Below are 17,416 nucleotides of genomic sequence, written 5' to 3'. Positions count from 1 at the left end.
ATAATTTAGAATCTTTTTCAAAACTTAATTTATTATCAAAAGTTTTTGATATATACATAGAGCGTCTGCTCCAAAAGTCACTGCCTCAATCGCGTACACTTAAAATGGCGATACTGCGATGGAGACATGCTATGATATACATGATTTATCACTGATAATGGTGCTGTAATTCTTCTCCTAAGAATAAAGCGGCTAAGAAGTCTAAAAATACGACAAGAAATTCTAAAATTCTGGGGTAAGTGATTATAGAGTTGTACATAATGAACAACTCCTAGCCTTATCAAGATCATGTGAGATATTCTATCTGAGTCTATCGTTGATTGGTATTGACGCGAATACTTTGCCCTCTAGAGAACCACATATGCTGACATCGCTCTACTGGATTAGGAAAGTATAGATCCTTAAAGTGAAGAGCGAGCCTCACTCTGCCTCCTCGGATTGTAGCAGCAGAGTTGATGAGATTTTCGAAGGCAAAGGCGATCATATCCTGACTCTGGGAGAGTCCACGAATGCTGGACAGATTTGGGGTATCCATCTAAAAATCCAGTTCAATTTATGAGTTTTTAATTTAAACAAATGAAAACATTATTTCCCAGATTTACTTTAAAATTTTAGGTAATTTCTGCTGCTGTTTCGTAAGTTTACAACATCGCTCTGATACCAATTGTGAGACCCGTGTACCCCCTTCACGCACCGGATTCCCGATTGCTAGCAGCAGCGGAAGTAGCTTTCGCTTACACAGGGCAGGGTTTCCCACTCGGGGCCTCGTCCTCAAATGTCCGGACATGAGACTAATCTGGTGGTCATTCCGGAACCGAAATTGGGAGAATTTTCCTTGCCCAAAAAACGGAGATGATTACACCTTTTTGATTTTCTTAACGAAATTTCTAACGGGGTCAAGAGACTAAACTATCCTTCACCTAATTAAACCAGGTAGAAGAAAAACTATCACACTCGCTTAGTTTGAAGAAATCAACACTTTTTTCCTAACCGAAATCAGGCACAGTCGTTGATCTAATCATTTGAGAAAATCAACGCTTTTTTTCCTAACCGAAGTCAAGCACAGCCATTAATATACTCATTTGAGAAATTCTTCAGGTTTTTATATAACTACTCGAATTCTAAGCGTATTCTTATTTATTTTAATTTAAGTATTGAAACTCCACTGATTCCATCAGAGCGCTGTTGTAAACTTACGAAACAGCAGCAAAAATTGCTTAAAATTTTCAAGTAAATCTAGGAAATAATGTTTTCACTTATTAAGATTATGTTTGAAATAAACTTCATAAATTGAAAACTCATAAATTGAACAGGATTTTTAGATGGATACCCCAAATCTGTCTAGCATTCCTGGACTCTCCCAGAGTCAGGATATGATTGCCTTTGCCTTCGAAAATCTCATTAACTCCGCTAACTCCGCTACAACCTGAGTTTAGCAGATTGAGACTCGCTCGTCACTTTGAGGATCTATACTTTCCTAATCCAATAGAGCGATGTTAGTATATGTGGTTGTCATAATTTTAGACTTCTTAGCCGCTTTATTCCTACTAGGAGAAAAGTTACAGCACCATTATCAGTGAGAAGAATCGTGTATATCATAGCATGTCTCCATCGCAGTATCGCCTTTTTATGCATACACGATTGTGGCGGTGACTTTTGGGGCCGAGAAGCTCTATGTATATATCAAAAACTTTTGTTAATAAATACAAAAGATTTCAAATTGTTTTCGTGGTTGTGAATATTGGTTAATAAAATTATCAGAGTGAATCTTGTTTTCAAGAATTATGATGGAATATTCATTTCTTTAGAAATAAATCTCAAAAATTAAAGTCATAAATCTGATGATAAAGGTAAGTTGACAAAAATATCATTTTGTCAGAATCATGAGATGGTGCACGGCCCGTGGTGGTAGGCAGTCGAAATATCTTACCGATGATGAAAAGTTAGATCCGGACGTTCGTAAAGCCCTGCGTACCGATCCCAACCTGGTCTATTCAAGGGTGAAGGAGAACAGTTAGGAGAAGTAGTGGAAAAATGGATCGAGACAATAGAAGAGTATTTTGATGTAACCGATTATAACAAGAAGAGCAAGATGGCTCTCCCTAGATTGAAAATTGTGAAAACGGCTAGGGTCACATGGAGGAACCATTGTGAGACAAACCGTCTCGACCGAAATACCCTAACCTGGTCAGATCTTAAAGCTTACCTTAGGAGGAAGAGATTCTGTCCTCTGGGTTTCTTGGAAACCAAAATGAATGAGTTCTTGGAACTAAAGCAGGATAGTCAAACGATTGAAGAATATCATCAGGCATTTGCCATTCTCCTCAAATATTCTCCACTGTTGGATGAAGAGCAGTTGATGGTGGCGAGATTCATTCGAGGGATGAATGAGCCATTGGACACTTTAGTGAAAAATGCCAAACCAGTCTCAATGGCAAAAGCTGTCAGAATGGCAAAGGACGTCGCCAAAGCATTTGTTGTTAAGGTCCCATCGAAGCCTGCACCCTCAAACTTTAAAAGGTTCCAAACCCTCGGAAGTGCTTCAAACTTTCCACCCCCAAAGAGGCAGCAAGGCTCTAATAAGAATCAAGATGCTGGGAAATTCAGAAGTGAAGGAAGACCCTTCCCTCAAAATACTTTCTCAGGAGCCCCATCTCTTTCAAGGATTGAGAGGGATGAGCTTAGAAGGGAGAACAAGTGTTTTGGGTGTCAGGGTTTTGGTCACTAGCTTAAAGACTACTCGACTCCTGCCATGTCAAGATGACAGGAAAGTCAAGGACCTAGAGTGTAGAGACAAGTCCCTTCGTATCAGTGAAATCAGGTACCATCATGCTAAAATCAGGGCAATCCCAGGAGGACTCCAGCTCAACCATCTGTCTCTGTTCAGAGTAATCTCAAAACTCTCTCCCCAGAATTGGGGTAACCAAAGAGAAAGAGTTCCGTCCCAATCTGCAACAGCAGCCAGAGCAGTTATGATAGCAGAAGTAGTGGAAGTGGAAAGAGTTCCGTCCCAATCTGCAACAACAGCAGCCAGAGCAGTTATGATAGCAGAAGTAGTGGAAGTGGAAAGAGGTCAGATTTATGCTGTGATTGAAAACCAAGGGCAAAATCGTCAATTCTCTGTTATCCATGCTCCAGCTGAGTATAAGGGTAAGCCATTTAAACTTTTGATTGATTCAGGCAATACTCATTCATTTATTTTCCCAGGATGCTTGCGTAAGCTAGTCTTAGAACAGAAATCGGGGAAACCTATGCAAGTTGAATTGGCAAGTGGGAAGATTCTTTTCACTCACCATGAGACAGATCGTATTCAGTTTAATCTAGATGGGAATGTAACTGACTGCCAGTTCAGAGTCTTGCCTTTGGGATTTTTTGACGGAATCCTTGGAATGGATTGGCTCCACAAAAATCAAGCTGACATTCACTGTCACAATGGAACCATTTCCTTCCGTGACCTTCACAGGAACAAAGTTCAAGGAACTGGAATTTTTGGATCCCCAGAGCTAGCTTCGATCCATTTCTCCACAGTCTCGCCCAGGTTCTTCCCTTCTCCTTTGAACGGTCCTGGTTGAGTTCTCTGAAGAGCCTTGTGAACGTGTGGGTCAAGCTCTTCATCTTCAGAGAGAGGGTTTGGCTGATGGCCATGGTTTCCTCGTCTCATGATTCAGTCAAAAATGATATATTATTAAATTTTTATTTTGGTATCGTCCACGAGATCCTAAGACTTAAGAGGTTCAGAAAACAATTTCCTAAACAAGATAAATGATCTTATTGGAGATCTATAACATATGTCGGTAACAGATTTTTCTTTATCAGTTCGTCCATGCACAATCACTTATACAACAGGGAATTTTTCTCCAGAAAACATTTCTTTATTTATATAAAAGTTACAATATGTACATAGAGCAGCTCGGCTCCAGAAGTGAAAATCTCCTTAGAAATAAAGCGACTAAGGAGTCTGTAGATTTGGCAAGAAAGTCTGAAATTTCGAGGCGTTGAGTGATATAAAATGACACCATGTATCAATTTCAACTTCATCAGAATCATGGCCAATAAGAGATTCTGCCTTAGCATCGCACGACGCTGGTCACAAGAGGCGTGGATATACTGCCCTCCAAACCACTTGTGATGTCGTCTCTCCACGTTGGGTTAGGAAAATATAGATCGTCGAAATGGCGTGCGAGTCTAACTCGGCTTGTTCGAGTTATAGCGAAAGAGATGAGATGCTCGAAGGCGAATGCAGTCATGTCTTGTGAGTGACTGGGTGAGGTCGGGAATACCAGATAAGTGTGGAACTTTCATCTATAAAAATAACTTCTTTGATTAAAAATTCTTCATTAATGAAGCTTACGGAATGAAAAAACAATATGAAAATGCTTTTTCTGAGTTTTTATTATCAAATTCTAATAAGAATTCGTTTATCCTTATTAGCTTTCAACAAAGCTCTGATACAAGCTGTGAGACCCATGTCTCCTCCTCCGCCGCAGTTCCCCAGCGGCCGGTTGAAGCAGCATCGGCCTCCCGTGCTGCTGCGGGGCGGGGATCCACACTCGGCGCCTCGCCCATGGATGTCCAGACGAGAGACTAGCCTGGAGATTCCTCCGAAACCGAGCCTGAAAAAACTCCCCTTGCCTGGAAGGCATGGGCGATTCCGCCATGGGAAAAATCTTCTAATAAGGGAATTATCCTATGAGTCAAAGTCTTAACTAGTTAAACTGATCTGACCGAACCTGAAGTCACATGGTCAGATCAAGAAGAGACTTACACTTGGTCCATGGAATCATCGCTTTTTTTCTCCTTTAAAACGAAGCACAGCCGCTGATCCCCTCCCATAGAATAAGGTCTTCTCAGGACTTAATCTAGCTATCGTAACTAATCGCATGTAGTTGTTTCGTAGGAATCCTCCGATCCAGCCTAACGGTCCATGGGTTAGCCAACCAACCACCCGACCACTGTATTGGTAGATTCCTTTATAAAGATTTGGTTGTGTTTTACCCGAGTACCGAGAGGAAAATAGTTCCCAGGTCGGCGTTTCATACAAAAATTAAGGTAGGCATTTCACACACACCCAATATGAAATTACCATTTATAACAGATTCGGTTGGCTTTAAAACAATTCTTCAATAGAAATCATAATATTACTGATCATCATCTTCCAAAATTCCGAGTCCATTATATTACAAAATGTGTCCTATGGACTCTCCGTTGAAGACCAGCTGGCCAACCAACGAGATCCAGTATCAAAATTTGATTCACAAAAATCTTTCCTTTTAGTCCATCCGAATCTTCTCCTCAACGTACGCATTGGTGTCCTAGCAACCGCGAGCACGTGCATCGCGTGGTCAGAACCTTCTAGGATCCTCCTTAGGTATCCTAGCACTTCATTTAGAGATCGCTTCTTCGGTCCTCGCCCATCGTACCGGAAGCGCACCATTTTAACCGTACCGAGGCTGGTCTCAAGATCTCGGCACGCTTTGCCGCGCGAGTGACGTTCCTTGATGACTCCCTTCCAGCTGTTCCAACGAACCTCCTCTTAGTAAAACACATGCCAAAGGCTTTCTCCAGCATTTTGACGTAAAACAGTCCTTTAAATGAAAAACAGAGGTTTCAATGCTAGTAAAATTTCCAGTTTGAGATTGGTTTCACAAAACCCCTTTTTCCATAATTCTCAGTTTCATAATGAGGATCCTTGATCTCTCATCAGGGTAATGTAGCCATCGTCTAACTGATTGTCTAACTAGATTCTTGGTGAGTTCGATCAAAGGAAAACTAGTTTAGTTTAACGGTAATCTATTCTTTATATTTAGGAACTGAAATTGGTCACGAAGTTTTTACTTGATTCCAGATCGAGAGATGGACAAGTAGGTTTACTGTCCGTCCCTCTCGTAGTTTAACCAATTTCATTCGGTTTAGTTCTAACAAGGATTCTCTTCAGATAAGCATCTTTTTTTGGGCAAATACAAATTTAGTGATTTAACCAATTAAAATATCTAAAGATTCTTTTTGCCACACATAGTTTCTCGATCTTAATTCCTTACGTAGAATTATGGTGGAAATTCATCTTTTGACATTAATTCAAATCCTTCTTTTCTTCAATATGATAAGAATTCTTCTTTTGACTAAATACCAATATCTATTTTTTCTGAATAAACTTGAAATCTCTCTTTTTTTCCTTTAATGAGTGCAATTTAAATATCATGGAAATTTCTCTTTTATTATAAATTAAATCTATCCATGCATAAAATAATTTCTCTTAAAAATTACATAAAAATATCCATTAATTTTATTATACTAGAAATTTCACTTTTCTCATTTAAATGATTGAATTTTAAATATGATGGGAATTCCTCTTTCATCATTTAAATCTATCTATGCATAAAAATAAATTTAATTAAATTTTCTCTTAAAAATTAAAAAAAGTCTCCATTAATTCCTTTACACTAGAAATTTCTCTTTTTTCATTTAAATGATTGAATTCCAAATATGGTGGGAATTCCTCTTTTATCATTTAAATCTATCTATGCATAAAAATAAATTTAATTAAAAAATTAAATAAAAATCTCCATTAATTCTTTTATAGTAAATTTGACTTTTTTCATTTAAACGATTGAATTTCAAATATGGTGAAAATTTCTCTTTCTTCATTTAAATTTATTTATACATAATAATAAATTTAAATAAAATTTTTTATTTAGTTTTTAAATAAAATATTTATTGGTTTAGTATTCTAAATTTTTCTCTTTCTCCATTGGAATACACAGATTTTCATTGTCATGAAAATTTTTCTTTCAATGAATTACTAGAAATTTCTCTTTTTCTTAATTAACTATTTATGCATAAACATTAAAATCAATTTTTTCATGGTTATGATGAGAATTATTCAATTAACCTAGGATGACTAATCTTAGATTATGGTAGGAAGTTCTCTTTTCATATTATGCATGAAAATGATTTATGTATTATTTTTTAAAAAAATTTATCGTAGCTCCGTTGCTATTATTATAATTTTCAATAATTTTAAAAAAGATAAAGTTTAATAATACAATATGATAGAACTACTATCATTTGGATCAATATCGAATTATGGACTTGATTTCTAAGGTTTTCATAATTTAAATAGCATAAAAGCATTAAAAAGCCACTTCTTTGGTCTCTAATTTGACAAGCATAGAGTTTACTCTTAGAATTAAGAATTGCTCCATCAGAAGCATCATTTGAAAATAGAATAGATCATAGGAATGACCATTCTTTGGGAGAGAGAGAGAGAGAGAGAGATATGCTTAAAAAAATATTTTAATTAAGCAGAAATGTAAACTTTATGTGTTTAATCACTAAAATTCATTAGAGAGTTTCATTTGTATCGAAAAAAATTCAATTGAATACTTCTCAAGCATGAGAGGGGTTGAGAAGTGAAAAATATTTAGAGATTAAGAAAAAAATCATAGTCACACTATACCTTCTGTTTTGTTTGATTCTTTTGTCTTAGGAGAGGTCCTCAACCAATCAATTGGTTTAGTATGTTGATGAAAACTCTAAGAAGGTAGAAGAGAGAGAGAAGCTCCAATCTCTCCAATTTTTAGAGCATTTTTAGAGGATAATAGAAAATATGCTTATTTTAGAGTAATATTGGCATGGTCTAGTTCACAAATAAGAATACAAAAGAATGAGGGTCTATTTATAGATAAGGGAGGTCACTAATTGAGTCCAACTAAGTTCTAGAATTATTCAGCTTCAGTTTGACTGAATTTGGATAAGATTTGGTTGAATTTGGACAAGATTTGGACCAGTTTGGCTCGCTTTTTGATTTGGTTTGATCTAAGAGAGAGGAGAGTTAAAAATATCTTATTATTTTTGAGTTTAAAACTCCTTCTCACATGTGAAATAGGCATCTCCTTGAAGGCTCTATCTTTCCTTACACCAGGTATTAAAATGGTATGATTACTCTAAAATATCTTATTTTTTAGTAATATTTCATAATTTTTAACTAATAAATCATGTACTCAGTCAACTCTTCATCTTATGTGAGCATTTACTCATTTTTAGATATTTTCTTTTATTCATTGAATTTATCTTATCCCAACATTTGAATTAATCTTATTGGTCCATAAGAACCTTAATTAGATCATAATCTAAAATTTTAGATCATAATCTAAAATTTTTAAAAAATTTTGATCCTTAGACTAAGGCCTTTTAAATTATTTTTAATTTATTCTAATTTGTACCTTGGAAAATGTATTTTGATTTTTTATTTCAGGGAAACATATTTTTGATATTTGTAGAATGTTTATTTCAAAAAATATCTCAATATTGATTTACCACTCTAGAAATTTTTAGCTCACTAGATAAAATAAGAAAAAATAAATTTATCTTGTATTCACAAATAGGAAATGATTACAAGGGATTGAAGTAAAGACTTATTTATTATTCAAGTTGAGGAATCTTATAATTTTGGATTATGATTCAATTAAGGTTCCTATGGACCAATAAGATTAATTCAATCAAGTGTTTGGATGAGATAAATTCAATGAATAAAAGAAAATATCCAAAAATGAGTAACTCTTCACATAAGATGAAGAGTTAACTTAGGACATGATTTATTAGTTAAAAATTATAAAATATTACTAAAAAATGAGATATTTTGGAGTAATCATACCATTTTGACACCTTGGTAAGGAAAGGGGGAGCCTTCAAGGAGACGCTTATTTCACATGTGTAGAGTTTTAAACTAAAAAATAATAAGATATTTTTATCTCTCCTCTCTCCTCGATGAAACCAAATAAAAAAGGGAGCCAAACTGGTCCAAATAAAATTCAGACAAACTAAAGTTGAAAAATTCTAGAACTTAGTTGGACTCAGTTAGTGGCCTCCCTCACCTATAAATAGACCCTCATTCTTTTGTATTCTTATCTGTGAACTAGACCATGCTAGTATTACTCTAAAATAAGCATATTTTCTATTATCCTCTAAAAATCATCTACAAATTGGAGAGATTAGAGCTTCTCTCTCTCTTCTACCTTCTTAGAGTCTTTATCAACATACTAAACAAATTGATTGGTTGGGGGTCTCTCCTAAGACTAAAGACTAAAGAATCAAGCAAAACAGGAGGTAAAGTGTGACTTTATGATTTTTTTCTTAATCTCTAAATATTTTTCACTTCTCAACCCCTCTCATGCTTGAGAAGTATTCAATTGAATGATTCTTCAATGCAAATGAAACTCTCTAATGAATTTTAGTGATTAAACACATAAAGTTTATATTTATGCTTAATTAAAATATTTTTTAAAAGCATATCTCTCTCTCTCTCTCCCAAAGAATGGTCATTCCTATGACCTATTCTATATTCAAATGATGCTTCTCATGGAGCAATTCTTAATTCTAAGAGTAAACTTTATGCTTGCCAAATTAGAGGTCAAAGAAGTGGTTTTTTAATGCTTTTATGCTATTTAAATTATGAAAACCTTAGAAATCAAGTCCATAGTTGGATATTGATCGAAATAATAGTAATTCTATCATATTGTATTATTAAACTTTATGCTTTTTAAAATTATTAAAAATTATCAATAATAGTAACAGTGGAGTTATGACAATTTTTAAAAAATTAACACAACTCAATTTCATGCATAATATGAAAATAGGCTTTCCTACTATATTCTAGGATTAGTCATCCTAGGTTAATTGAATAATTCTCATCATAACCATAAAAAAATAGATTTTAATATTTATGTATAATTAGTTAATTAGAAAAAAAAAGAAATTTCTAGTAATTCTTTTTTATGATAAAAGAGAAATTTTCATGACGATGAAAATCCATGTATTCCAATGAAGAAAGAGAAAATTTGGAATACTAAAATAATGGATATTTTATTTAAAAATTAAAGAAGAATTTTAGTTAAATTTATTATTTTATGCATGAATAGATTTAAATGATGAAAGATGAATTCTCACCATATTTAGAATTCAATCATTTAAATGAGAAAAGTGAAATTTTTAGTGTAAAGAAATTAATGGAGATATTTATTTAATTTTTAAGAGAAAATTTTGTTAAATTTATTTTTATGCATAGATAAATTTAAATGATGAAAGAGAAATTTTCACCATATTTCAAATTCAATCATTTATATGAGAAAAGTAAAATTTCTAGTATAATGGATTTAATAGATATTTTTATGTAATTTTTAAGAGATTATTTTATGCATGAAGAGATTTTAATGATTGAAGAGAAATTCTCATCATATTTGAAATTTAATCATTTAAATGGAAAAAGAAAAATTCTTGATATATTTGAAATATTAAATATTTTTATTTAATTTAAAGTAAAATTTTAGATTTAAATTATGATAAAATAGAAATTTCCATGATATTTAGATTGCACTCATTAAATGGAGAAAAGGAGAGATTTCAAGTTTATTAAAAAAAATAGATATTGGTATTTAGTCAAAAGAAAATTTTTGATGATATTTAAGGAAAAAAGAATTTGAATTAATGTCAAAAGATGATATTTAAGGATTTGAATTAATATCAAAAGATGATATTTAAGGATTTGAATTAATGTCAAAAGATGAATTTGGACCCAAGGAATTAAGGTCGAGAAATTATGTGACAAAAAGAACATCTTTAGATATTTTAATTGGTTAAATCACTAAATTGGTATTTATCCAAAAATAGATGTTTATCTGAAGAGAATCCTTGTTTGAACTAAACCGAATGAATTTGGTGAGACGGACAGTAAACCTACTTGTCCATCTCTTTCAAGCAAAAACTTCGTGACCAATTTCAGTCCTAAATACAAAGAATAGACTACCATTGAACTAAACTAGTTTTTCATTGATCGAACTCACCAAGAATCTAGTTGGACAATCAGTTAGACGATGGGTAGATTACCTTCATGAGAGATCAAGGATCCTCATTATGAAACTGAGAATTATGAAAAAAGGGGTTTTGTGGAACCACTCTCAAACTGGGAATTTAAATTGCATTGGAACCTTTGTTTTTTATTTAAAGGACTGTTTTACGCCAAAATGCTGGAGGAAGCATTTAGCATGTGTTTTACTAAGAGGAGGTTCGTTGGAATAGCTGGCTGGGAGAGTCGTCAAGGAACGTCGCTCGCGGCAAAGTCTGTCGAGGTTTTGACCAGCCTCGGTACGATTAAAATGGTACGCTTTCGGTACGATAGGCGAGGACCGACGAAGCGGTCCCTTAGTGAAGTGCTAGGACACCTAAGGAGGATCCTAGAGGGTTCTGACCAGGCGATGGCACGGGTTCGTGGTTGCTAGGACACCCATGCATACGTCGAGAAAGATTTGGATTGTTTAAACGGAAAGATTTTTTGTGACTCATATTTTGATACTAGATCTTAGTTGTTGGCCACCTAGTCTTCAACAGAGAGTCCAGAGAGAGGACACATTTTGTGACTCATATTTTTGATACTAGATCTTAGTTGTTGGCCACCTAGTCTTCAACAGAGAGTCCAGAGAGAGGACACATTTTGTTATACAATGGACTCAAAATTTTGGAGGATTTCTATTGAAAGATTGTTTTAAAGGTAGCCGAATCTGTTATAAATGGCAATTTCATATTGGGTGTGTACATGGTATGCCTACCTTAATTTTTGCATGAATTGTCGGTTAGGGGGCCTGGAAACTCTTTTCCTTGGTACTCGGGCAAAAAACAATCAAATCTTTATAAAAGAATCCCACCAATACAGTGGTCGGGTGGTTGGCTAATTCATGGGCTGGCTGGATCGGCGGAGGATTCTTGCGAAACAACTAGATGCGATTAGTTACGATAGCTAGATTAGGTCCTGAGAAGACCTTGTTCTGTTGTTGGGAGGGGATCAGCGAAGCTGTGTCTCGTTAAAGGAGGAAAAAAGCGGGGATTCCATGGACCAAGTGCAAGTCTCTTCTTGATCTGACCATGTGACTTCAGGTTTGGTCAGATCAGTTTAACTAGTTAAGATTCTGACTCGTTAGAGTAATTCCCCATTAGAAGATTTTTCCATGGTGGAATCGCTCGTGTCTTCCGGGCGAGGTGAGTTTTTTCGGGCTCGGTTTCGGAGGAACTGCCGGGCTAGTCTCTCGTCCAGACATCTGCATGCAGGTGAGAGACCCCGAGTGTGATAAAAAGAGATCAAAGAGAAAGTTTGAAGAATCAGATATGGTCTTCATTTGAGTACGACCAAAAAGAAGTTCTTTATCCTTAGGGAAGTACAAGAAGCTCTCTCCCAGATACTGTGGGTCATATATACAGTTATAAAGAAAGTGGGCGATCGTCTACAAACTTCTTTTGTCTCCCCATCTCAAGGTACATAATGTATTCCATGTCAGTTTGCTTAAGAAATATGTACCCCAGCCCGAGTCACATGCTTTGATGAGGATGAACAATTGATTTCTCCGACACTCAAGGCCAGATGGTACTCCAACCTGAAGAAATCCTTGACATTTGGGAGAAGATTCTCAGGAGCAGAGTTCTCAGAGAATTTTTAGTAAAGTGAAAGTTCTTCCCTCTCTAGAAGATGCCACCTGGGAGAAAGAAGAAGAGTTGGTGAAAGATTACCCCCACTTTGCGAGATGAGGACATCTCGCGTTTTTTAAGTGGGAGAGGATGTAAGATTCCTCCTCAGCCTGAATAATGAATAAGCCTTTACTTCAATTTCCTGTTATAATCATTCTCTCTTTCTGAATACAAGAAAATATTATTTTTTCTGTGTTTTACGTAGTGAGATGAAAATTTCTAGAGAGTGATAAATCAATATTGAGATATTTTTGGATATATAAAATTTACAAATATCAAAAATATGTTTCTCTGAAACAGAAAATCAAAATAAATCTTTCAAGGTACAATTGAAATTAATTAAAAATGATTTAAAAGACCTTAGCCTAAGGGTTCAGATTTTCTAAAAATTTTGGATTATGGTCCAATTAAGGTTCCTATGGACCAATAATATTAATCCAAGTGTTGGGATGAGATAAATCTAATGAATAAAAGAAAATACCCAAAAATGAGTAAATGCCCACATAAGATGAAGAGTTGACCGAGTACAAGATTTATTAGTTAAAAATTATGAAATATTACTAAAAAATGAGATATTTTGGAGTAATCATTCATTTTTGACTTCTTATCTGTGAACTAGACCATGCTAGTATTACTCTAAAATAAGCATATTTTCTATTATCCTCTAAAAATCCTCTACAATTTGGAGAGATTGGAGCTTCTCTCTCTTCCACCTTCTTCATCAACATACTAAACTAATTGATTGGTTGGGGACCTCTCTTAAGACTAAAGAATCAAGCAAAATAGGAGGTGAAGTGTGACTGATTTGTTTCTTAATCTCTAAATGTTTTTCACTTTTCAATCCCTCAAAAGCTTGAGAAATATTCAATGGAATGATTCTTCAATGCAAATGAAACTCTCTAATAAATTTTAGTAATTAAACATATAAAGTTTACATTTATGCTTAATTAAAATAATTTTTTTAAGCATATCTCTCTCTCTCCCAAAGAATGGTCATTCTTATGACCTATTCTATATTCAAATGATGCTTCTCATGGAGCAGTTCTTAATTCTAATAGTAAACTCTATGCTTATCAAATTAGAGGCCAAACAAGTGGCTTTTTAATGCTTTTATGCTATTTAAATTGTGAAAAACTTAGAAATCGGATATTGATCCAAATGATAGTAATTCTATCATATTTTATTATTAAACTTTATGCTTTTTAAAATTATTAAAAATTATCAGTAATAGCACAGCTATGGTAAAATTTTTAAAAAATTAACACATAAATCAATTTCATGTATAACATGAAAAAGATGATTTTAATGTTTATGTATAATTAGTTAATTAAAAAATAGAAATTTCTAGTAATTTATTTTTATGATAAAAGTGAAATTTTCATGACGATAAAAATCCATATATTCCAATGAAGAAAGAGAAAATATGGAATACTAACATAATGGATATTTTATTTAAAAATTAAGGAAGAATTTTAGTTAAATTTATTATTTTATGCATGAATAAATTTAAATGATGAAAGAGGAATTCTTACCATATTTGTTGGAATTCAATCATTTGAATTTGAAAAGTGAAATTTCTAGTGTAATGAAATTAATGGAGATTTTTATTTACTTTTTAAGAGAAAATTTAGTTAAATTTATTTTTATGCATAGATAAATTTAAATAATGAAAGAGGAATTTTCACCATATTTAGAATTCAATCATTTAAATGAGAAAAGTAGAATTTCTAGTATAATAAAATTAATGGATATTTTTATGTAATTTTTAAGAGATTATTTTATGCATGAATAGATTTCAATGATGAAAGAGCATTTTTATCATATTTAGAATTTAATCATTTAAATTAAAAAAGAAGAATTCTTGGTATATTTAGAATATTGAATATTTTTATTTAATTTAAAGAGAAATTTTAATTTAAAGAGAAATTTTAGATAGATTTAAATATTCAATATTCTAAATATTTTAATTTAAAGAAGAATTCTAGGTATATTTAGAATATTGAATATTTTTTTAATTTAAAGAGAAATTTTAGATAGATTTAAATTATGATAAAATAGGAATTTCCATGATATTTAGATTGCACTCATTAAATGAGAAAAAGAGAGATTTCAAGTTTATAAAAAAAAGAAGATATTGGTATTTAGTCAAAAGAAGAATTTTTATGATATTTAAGAAAAAAAGAATTTGAATTAATGTCAAAAGATGAATTTGCACCATAATTATCCAAGAAATTAAGGTCGAGAAACTATATGGTAGAAAGAATATCTTTAGATATTTTAATTGATTAAATCACTAAATTGATATTTACCCAAAAATAGATGTTTATCTGAAGAGAATCCTTGTTTGAACTAAGCCAAATGAATTTGGTTAGACGGACAGTAAACCTACTTGTCCATCTCTTCATCTGAATCAAGCAAAAACTTCGTGTAACCAATTCCAGTTCCTAAATACAAAGAATAGACTACCATTGAACTAAACTAATTTTCCTTTGATCGAACTCACCAAGAATCTAGTTGGACAATCAGTTAGACGATGGGTAGATTACCTTGATGAGAGATCAAGGATCCTCATTATGAAACTGAGAATTATGGAAAAAAAGAGTTTTGTGGAACCACTCTCAAACTGAGAATTTTACTTGCATTGGAACCTCTGTTTTTCATTTAAAGAACTGTTTTACGTCAGAATGTTGGAGGCAGCATTTGGCATGTGTTTTACTAAGAGGAGGTTCATTGGAACAACTGGCGGGGAGTTGTCACAAGGGACGTCGCTCGCAGCAGCAAAGCGTGCCGAGGTCTTGACCAGCCTCGGTACGCTTTCGATAAAGTACGATGGGCGAGGACCGACGAAGCGGTCCCTGAGTGAAGTGCTAGGATACCTAAGGAGGATCCTAGAGGGTTCTGACCAGGCGATGCATGGGCTCGCGGTTGCTACTAGGACATCCATGCATACGTTAAGGAAGATTCGGATGGACTAAAAGAAAAGATTTTTGTGAATCAAATTTTGATACTGGATCTCGTTGGTTGGCCAGCTGGTCTTGGTCTTCAACGGAGAGTCCAGAGAGGACACATTTTGTAATACAATGGACTCATAATTTTGGAGGATGATGATCAGTAATATTATGATTTCTATTGAAGGATTGTTTTAAAGCTAGCCGAATCTGTTATAAATGGCAATTTCATATTAGATGTGTACGTGGTATGCCTACCTTAATGTTTGCATGAATCGCTGGCTAGGGGGCTTGGGAACTCTTTTCCTCGGTACTCGGGCAAAACACAATCAAATCTTTATAAAAGAATCCCACCAATACAGTGGTCGGATGATTGACTAATCCATGGGCCGGTTGGTAGGCTTATCGGAGGATTCCTGTGAAACAACTAGATGCGATTAGTTACAATAGCTAGATTAAGTCCTGAGAAGATCTTGTTCTGTGGGAGAGGATCAGCGGCGGCTGTGCCTCGTTAAAAGAGGAAAAAAGCCGTGATTCCATGGACCAAGTGCAAGTCTCTTCTTGATCTGACCATGTGACTTCAGGTTCGGTCAGATGATTTTAACTAGTTGAGATTTTGACTCGTTAGAGTAATTTCCTGTTAGAAGATTTTCCCATGGTGGAATCGTCGGGGGCGAGGGGAGCTTTTTCGGGTTCGTTTTCGGTTTCGGAGGAACCATCGGGCTAGTCTCTCGTTCGGACATCCGTAGGTGAGGCCCCGAGTGTGGATCCCCACCCCATGCGGGAGGCCGACACTGCTTCCGCCGCCGTCGGAACCCTGAAGGGGGGATCTCACAATCAAGATCATGGAATGCATCACTATGGTCATCTAATGTATCCCTATGACCATTAGAAATATATCCCATGATCACTAGAAATAGAGATAGGTAGCTCTATGATGCTCGTAATGCTCGATGTGCTCGCTGCATCTTTCCCATCAAGATCATGCCCACATGATCTGACTCACACACATCACTCTCACTCTCACTATCACTATCACATACATCATCATGTACATATGTGTCAGTGGGCATTATGTGCACGTGTATCACTATCATCATGTGTATGTGTGTGATACATCAATGTCATCATGTGTGCACGATACATCATCATAGGTATGTGGGTGTGATATATCAATGTTATCACATATATGTGTATGACTATGACCATGTGTACAAGTATCAACATCAATAACATCACATCAACATGATGATCATCATCACTACCTCCTTATCGTCCCCACTGAATGCATGTCATATGATACCCATCCTCACGTATATAATCATCTCTGCTCACAACTATAGGGTACTCAATCAAATCCCCATATACATCCTCCCATGCAATCAATGCCGAACCATCCATGTAAAGATATCCACATAGATCCTCAACAAAATCACCATGTGTAGAATGTCTAGACCATCTAGCACCAACATCCTCCTCATCAAATAAATCTCTACACTGGCTAGGTAATAACATCTGAAGCTCAAACATCCATATGTGACATGAATATGATGTATCATCATAACATGATGTCGATGAAGAAGGATCCAGAATGTACTAAATGCATGTATGAACTCGACAAATGATATGTAACTCCTCACCTGAAATGGCAAATCAAGATAATGGTGATGAAGCCATAATGATAGGATACGAGCAGATATCGCATGATCATGGTCTGGGATGGAGACATCTAGTGATGTCGACGACGAAGATGGTGGGTAACATGACGATCATAGGTGGGGTAGAAGTAGTAATTATGGGAACTCATGTCGTCCCGCCAAAGCTCAAAAGTGTGAAAACACCACTAAATGTACTCAAGAATTCCACACTGCGTGTGGAAAAGCACCAATGTGCTCAAGATGACCAACTGTGCATGAATAAGAGCTAAAATGCACGTGTGAATGCCTAAAATACACCAA

The sequence above is a fragment of the Cibotium barometz genome, chromosome 24 (assembly GCF_041138505.1).
Source record: "Cibotium barometz isolate CiBa-2024 chromosome 24, ASM4113850v1, whole genome shotgun sequence".
NCBI classification, from domain to species: domain Eukaryota; kingdom Viridiplantae; phylum Streptophyta; class Polypodiopsida; order Cyatheales; family Cibotiaceae; genus Cibotium; species Cibotium barometz.
Note: the sequence above shows the minus strand (reverse complement) of the source record.